Below are 7,500 nucleotides of genomic sequence, written 5' to 3'. Positions count from 1 at the left end.
AGGCAGACTCTGCTTCCAAAAAGTTCTTGACCGGGTTGCCATTTTCTGGCGACCGCCTGTTTGGTGAGCGATTGGATGAAATCATTAAACAATCCAAGGGAAAGGACTCATCCTTACCCCAGTCCAAACCAAACAGACCTCAACCACGGAAGGTACAATCCAGGTTTCGGTCCTTTCGGCCCGCGGGCAGGTCTCAGTTCTCCTCGTCCAAAAGGCCTCAAAAGGATCAGAGGAACTCCGATTCATGGCGGTCCAAGTCACGTCCTAAAAAGACCGCCGGAGGAACCGCTCCCAAGGCGGCCTCCTCATGACTTTCGGCCTCCTCACACCGCATCCTCGGTCGGTGGCAGGCTTTCCCGCTTTTGCGACGCCTGGCTGCCACAGGTAAAAGACCGATGGGTGAGAGACATTCTATCCCACGGTTACAGGATAGAGCTCAGCTCTCGTCCTCCGACTCGTTTTTTCAGAACACCTCCGCCCCCCGAGAGAGCCGATGCTCTTCTTCAGGCGGTGTGCACTCTGAAGGCGGAAGGGGTGGTGATCCCTGTGCCTCTTCAGCAACAGGGTCACGGTTTTTACTCCAACTTGTTTGTGGTACCGAAAAAGGACGGATCCTTCCGTCCTGTTCTGGACCTAAAACTGCTCAACAAACACGTAAAAACCAGGCGGTTCCGGATGGAATCGCTCCGCTCCGTCATCGCCTCAATGTCCCAAGGAGATTTCCTAGCATCAATCGACATCAAAGATGCTTATCTCCACGTACCGATTGCACCAGAGCATCAGCGCTTCCTGCGTTTCGCCATAGGAGACGAACACCTTCAGTTCGTGGCACTGCCTTTCGGCCTGGCGACAGCCCCACGGGTCTTCACCAAGGTCATGGCAGCAGTGGTAGCAGTCCTACACTCTCAGGGACACTCGGTGATCCCTTACTTAGACGATCTGCTGGTCAAGGCACCCTCTCAAGTGGCATGCCAACACAGCCTGAGCATTGCTCTAGAGACTCTCCAGAGTTTCGGGTGGATCATCAATTTTCCAAAGTCAAATCTGACACCGGCCCAATCTCTGACATATCTTGGCATGGAGTTTCATACTCTTCCAGCGATAGTGAAGCTTCCGCTGGACAAACAGCGTTCACTACAGACAGGGGTGCAATCTCTCCTTCAAGGCCAGTCACACCCCCTGAGGCGCCTCATGCACTTCCTAGGGAAGATGGTAGCAGCAATGGAGGCAGTTCCTTTTGCGCAGTTTCATCTGCGTCCTCTTCAATGGGACATTCTCCGCAAATGGGACAGGAAGTCGACGTCCCTCGACAGGAACGTCTCCCTTTCACGGGCAGCCAAGGCTTCCCTTCAGTGGTGGCTTCTCCCCACTTCTCTATCGAGGGGGAAATCCTTCCTTCCCCCATCATGGGCTGTGGTCATGACGGACGCGAGCCTGTCAGGGTGGGGAGCGGTTTTTCTCCACCACAGGGCTCAGGGAACCTGGACTCCGACAGAGTCCTCCCTTCAGATCAATGTTCTGGAGATAAGGGCAGTGTATCTTGCCCTAAAGGCGTTCCAGCCGTGGCTGGAAGGCCAGCAGATCCAAATTCAGTCGGACAACTCCACAGCGGTGGCATACATCAACCACCAAGGGGGAACACGCAGTCGGCAAGCCTTCCAGGAAGTCCGGCGGATTCTGATGTGGGTGGAAGCCACGGCCTCCACCATATCCGCAGTTCACATCCCGGGCGTAGAAAACTGGGAAGCAGACTTTCTCAGTCGCCAGGGCATGGACGCAGGGGAATGGTCCCTTCACCCGGACGTGTTTCAGGAGATCTGTTGCCGCTGGGGGATGCCGGATGTCGACCTAATGGCGTCACGGCACAACAACAAGGTCCCAACATTCATGGCACGGTCTCAAGATCACAGAGCTCTGGCGGCAGACGCCTTAGTTCAGGATTGGTCGCAGTTTCAACTCCCTTATGTATTCCCTCCTCTGGCACTGTTGCCCAGAGTGTTACGCAAGATCAGGTCAGACTGCCGCCGCGCCATCCTTGTCGCTCCAGACTGGCCAAGGAGGTCGTGGTACCCAGATCTGTGGCATCTCACGGTGGGTCAACCGTGGGCACTACCAGACCGACCAGACTTGCTGTCTCAAGGGCCGTTTTTCCATCTGAATTCTGCGGCCCTCAACCTGACTGTGTGGCCATCGAGTCCTGGATCCTAGCGTCTTCAGGATTATCTCAAGAGGTCATTGCCACTATGAGACAGGCTAGGAAACCAACGTCCGCCAAGATCTACCACAGGACGTGGAGGATATTCCTATCTTGGTGCTCTGTTCGGGGTTTTTCTCCCTGGCCATTTGCCTTGCCCACTTTTCTTTCCTTCCTTCAATCAGGATTGGAAAAAGGGTTGTCGCTCGGCTCTCTTAAGGGACAAGTCTCAGCGCTCTCTGTGTTTTTTCAGAAGCGCCTGGCCAGACTTCCACAGGTACGCACGTTCCTGCAGGGGGTTTGTCACATAGTCCCTCCTTACAAGCGGCCGTTAGAACCCTGGGATCTGAACAGGGTACTGATGGCTCTTCAGAAACCACCTTTCGAGCCAAGGAAGGATATTTCTCTCTCACGCCTTTCGCAGAAAGTGGTCTTCCTAGTAGCAGTCACATCACTTCGGAGAGTGTCTGAGCTAGCGGCGCTGTCATGCAAAGCCCCTTTCCTGGTGTTTCACCAGGACAAGGTGGTTCTGCGTCCGGTCCCGGAATTTCTCCCTAAGGTGGTATCCCCCTTTCATCTCAATCAGGATATCGCCTTACCCTCTTTTTGTCCTCATCCAGTTCACCAGTGTGAAAAGGATCTGCACTTGTTAGATCTGGTGAGAGCACTCAGACTCTACATTTCTCGTACGGCGCCCCTGCGCCGCTCGGATGCACTCTTTGTCCTTGTCGCTGGCCAGCGTAAAGGGTCACAAGCTTCCAAATCAACCCTGGCTCGGTGGATCAAGGAACCAATCCTCGAAGCTTACCGATCTTCTGGGCTTCCGGTTCCCTCAGGGCTGAAAGCCCATTCTACCAGAGCCGTGGGAGCGTCCTGGGCTTTGCGGCACAAGGCTACGGCTCAGCAGGTGTGTCAGGCGGCTACCTGGTCGAGCCTGCACACTTTCACGAAACACTATCAGGTGCATACCTATGCTTCGGCGGATGCCAGCCTAGGTAGGCAAGTCCTTCAGGCGGCGGTTGCCCACCTGTAGGAAAGGGCCGTTTTACGGCTGTATTACGAGGTATAATTTCTTTGTCGCTCCTAATTGGGAGACCCAGACAATTGGGTGTATAGCTATGCCTCCGGAGGCCACACAAAGTATTACACTAAAAGTGTAAAGCCCCTCCCCTTCAGCCTATACACCCCCCGTACTGCTACGGGCTCATCAGTTTTTATGCTTTGTGCGAAGGAGGTCAGACATCCACGCATAGCTCCACAGCTTAGTCAGCAGCAGCTGCTGACTATGTCGGATGGAAGAAAAGAGGGCCCATAACAGGGCCCCCAGCATGCTCCCTTCTCACCCCACTTTTGTCGGCGGTGTTGTTAAGGTTGAGGTATCCATTGCGGGTACGCAGGCTGGAGCCCACATGCTGCTTTCCTTCCCCATCCCTCAATTAGGGCTCTGGGTGAAGTGGGATCCCATCGGTCTCCAGGCACAGGAGACCGTGCTCCATCCACAGCTCCTGAGGACCCTGCTGGATAGGAGCCGAGTATCGTTCAGGGACATGGCCCTGCTACTTGGAGGTACTCTGTGTCCCCGTGGGGACTGCGCACAGCAACACTCCAGCATTGCTGGGTGTGCTAGTGCACCGGGGACAGCAGCGCTGACTGCGTTTGTGCCATTACACACTTCAGCGTCGCTGAGTGTGTTCGTGTAGGGGGACTGCCGCGCTGACCGCCGCTGCCATGGTTATCACTGCGGCGCGGCTGGGACTGTTAGTGCGCCGGGGACTTCCGCGCCGACCGCGCTTATACGGCGGCCGCGCTTATAACTCGAGTCCCCGGCTTTTGCGGCCTAGTCTCGCTTTCTTCCCGCCCCCAGCCCTGCCAGTCAGGGGAAGGGCGGGACGCTGTACAGGACGGCAGCACTGAGGGCTGGAGCATGCTTTGCATACTCCAGCCCCCTCACTCTGCACAGTGGGGCACCAGTTCCCGCACTTTTCTGGGTCACGCCCACGGCTCCCTCCTCTCCTCAGGACGCAGGCAGCCATTCCTCTCAGCTCTGCTAACGCTGGAGAGGAGAGACAAGCTCAAGGAGACCCAGGCAGGATTTCTGGTGCCCACACAACCGCTTTGCGAAGGCGGTAAGCAGCACCTGTGGTGCTGGCCCCACTAGTGCAGAAGTGTACTTATAGATTATATGATTATAGACTATACTTTACACTGTATGGTGCACTGTTCATTTTTGTCTATATACCCTCCTGTATTGCTCAGAGGAGACAACAGCATGTCGTCCACAAATAGCGAGGGTGCCAAAGCACAGACTTACTATGCTGCCTGTGCAGCATGTACGGCTATACTGCCGGCAGGTTCCACTGACCCTCATTGTGTGCAATGCTCGGCCCCTGTGGCACTTTCTCAGCCGGAGCCTCTGCTAAGGGCGGCCCAGGGAGAACCACCTGTTAACACTGTCCAGGTGACAGGGACGGAGTTTGCAGTTTTTACTGAAAGACTTTCTGAGACTATGGCTAAGATATTAGAAGCCTTGCAGTCCAGGCCGGCATCTCAAGCCAGGGGCACTGTGGAATCATTGCCCCCTGGTCCCCCTCAGTTGGAACAGCAATGTCCTCCCGGGGTGTCTCATGGATCCCAGGGTGAGGTCTCTGACACGGACCGCAGCCCCAGACCGATTAAGCGAGCTCGCTATGATATCCCCTCGACATCATCACAATGTTCAGGGTCTCGGCGAGCGGACTCTCTGTATGATGAAGCGGAGGTAGCTGATCAGGATTCTGATCCTGAAGCCGCTCTCAACCTTGATACTCCTGATGGGGACGCCATAGTGAATGATCTTATTGCGTCCATCAATCAAATGTTGGATATTTCTCCCTCAGCTCCTCCAGTGGAGGAATCAGCTTCTCAGCAGGAGAAATTCCGTTTCAGGTTTCCCAAGCGTACAAAGAGTATGTTTCTGGACCACTCTGACTTCAGAGAGGCAGTCCAGAAACACCGAGCTTGTCCAGATAAGCGTTTTTCCAAGCGCCTTAAGGATACACGTTACCCTTTCCCCCCTGACGTGGTCAAGGGCTGGACTCAGTGTCCCAAGGTGGATCCTCCAATCTCCAGACTTGCGGCTAGATCCATAGTTGCAGTGGAAGATGGAGCTTCACTCAAGGATGCCACTGACAGACAGATGGAGCTCTGGTTGAAATCCATCTATGAAGCTATCGGCGCGTCTTTTGCTCCAGCATTCGCAGCCGTATGGGCACTCCAAGCTATCTCAGCTGGTCAGGCGCAAATTGACGCACTCACACGTACGTCTGCGCCGCAGGTGGCGTCTATAACCTCTCAAACGTCGGCATTTGCGTCCTACGCTATTAATGCTGTCCTGGACTCTGCGAGCCGTACGGCGGTTGCAGCCGACAATTCGGTGGCAATACGCAGGGCCTTGTGGCTGCGGGAATGGAAGGCAGATTCGGCTTCCAAAAAGTGCTTAACTGGATTGCCATTTTCTGGCGACCGTTTGTTTGGTGAGAGATTGGATGAAATCATCAAACAATCCAAGGGAAAGGAAACATCCTTACCCCAGGCCAAACCAAAAACACCACAACAGAGGAGGGGACAGTCGAGGTTTCGGTCCTTTCGGGGTGCGGACAGGTCCCAATTCTCCTCGTCCAAAAGGCCTCAGAAGGATCAGAGGAACTCCGACGCATGGCGGTCTAAATCACGCCCTAAAAAGACCGCCGGAGGTGCCGCTACTAAGGCGGCTTCCTCATGACTTACGGCCTCCTCACACCGCATCCTCGGTCGGTGGCAGGCTCTCCCGCTTTTGCGACACCTGGCTGCCACAAGTAAAAGACCGTTGGGTGAGACATTTTGTCTCACGGTTACAGGATAGAGTTCAGCTCTCGTCCTCCGACTCGATTCTTCAGAACATCTCCGCCTCCCGAGCGAGCCGAGGCTCTTCTGCAGGCGGTGGGCATTCTGAAGGCAGAAGGAGTGGTGGTCCCGGTTCCTCTTCAGCAACAGGGCCACGGTTTCTACTCCAACCTGTTTGTGGTTCCAAAGAAGGACGGGTCCTTCCGTCCTGTTTTGGACCTAAAACTGCTCAACAAACACGTAAGGACCAGGCGGTTCCGGATGGAATCCCTCCGCTCCGTCATCGCCTCAATGTCCCAAGGAGATTTCCTAGCATCGATCGATATCAAGGATGCTTATCTCCACGTACCAATTGCTCCAGAGCATCAGCGCTTCGCCATAGGAGACGAACACCTTCAGTTCGTGGCACTGCCGTTCGGCCTGGCGACAGCCCCAAGGGTTTTCACCAAGGTCATGGCTACAGTAGTTGCGGTCCTCCACTCTCAGGGTCACTCAGTGATACCTTACTTAGACGATCTGCTGGTCAAGGCACCCTCTCAAGAGGCATGCCAACACAGCCTCAACGTTACTCTGGAGATTCTCCAGAGTTTCGGGTGGATCATCAATTTTCCAAAGTCAAATCTGACACCGGTCCAATCGCTGACATATCTTGGCATGGAGTTTCATACTCTTCCAGCGATAGTGAAGCTTCCGCTGGACAAACAGCGTTCACTACAGACAGGGGTGCAATCTCTCCTTCAAGGTCGGTCACACCCCTTGAGGCGCCTCATGCACTTCCTGGGGAAGATGGTGGCAGCAATGGAAGCAGTCCCTTTCGCGCAGTTTCACCTGCGTCCACTTCAATGGGACATCCTACGCAAGTGGGACAGGATGCCGACGTCCCTAGACAGGAACGTTTCCCTCTCTCAGGCAACCAAAGCTTCCCTTCGGTGGTGGCTTCTTCCCACTTCATTATCGAAGGAAATCCTTCCTACCCCCATCCTGGGCGGTGGTCACGACGGACGCGAGTCTGTCAGGGTGGGGAGCAGTTTTTCTCCACCACAGGGCTCAGGGTACGTGGACTCAGCAAGAGTCCTCACTTCAGATCAATGTTCTGGAGATCAGGGCAGTGTATCTTGCCCTAAAAGCGTTCCAGCAGTGGCTGGAAGGCAAGCAGATCCAAATTCAGTCGGACAACTCCACAGCGGTGGCCTACATCAACCACCAAGGTGGGACACGCAGTCGGCAAGCCTTCCAGGAAGTCCGGCGGATTCTGCTGTGGGTGGAAGCCACAGCATCCACCATATCCGCAGTTCACATCCCGGGCGTAGAAAACTGGGAAGCAGACTTTCTCAGTCGCCAGGGCATGGACGCAGGGGAATGGTCCCTTTCAGGAGATCTGTTGCCGCTGGGGGATGCCGGACGTCGACCTAATGGCGTCACGGCACAACAACAAGGTGCCAACA

General features: G+C 55.0%; 1 protein-coding gene across 1 annotated transcript in view; it reads right to left on the bottom strand.

Moving 5' to 3' along the window:
* Positions 1–7,500, bottom strand: part of LOC142256577 (class I histocompatibility antigen, F10 alpha chain-like) — a 139,329-nt gene that overhangs the window by 13,918 nt on the left and 117,911 nt on the right. The gene's annotated exons all lie outside the window — the stretch shown is intronic.

Source organism: Anomaloglossus baeobatrachus, chromosome 1 (genome assembly GCF_048569485.1).
Source record: "Anomaloglossus baeobatrachus isolate aAnoBae1 chromosome 1, aAnoBae1.hap1, whole genome shotgun sequence".
In the NCBI taxonomy this organism is placed as follows: domain Eukaryota; kingdom Metazoa; phylum Chordata; class Amphibia; order Anura; family Aromobatidae; genus Anomaloglossus; species Anomaloglossus baeobatrachus.
Note: the sequence above shows the minus strand (reverse complement) of the source record. Positions and strands in the feature narration are given on the sequence as shown.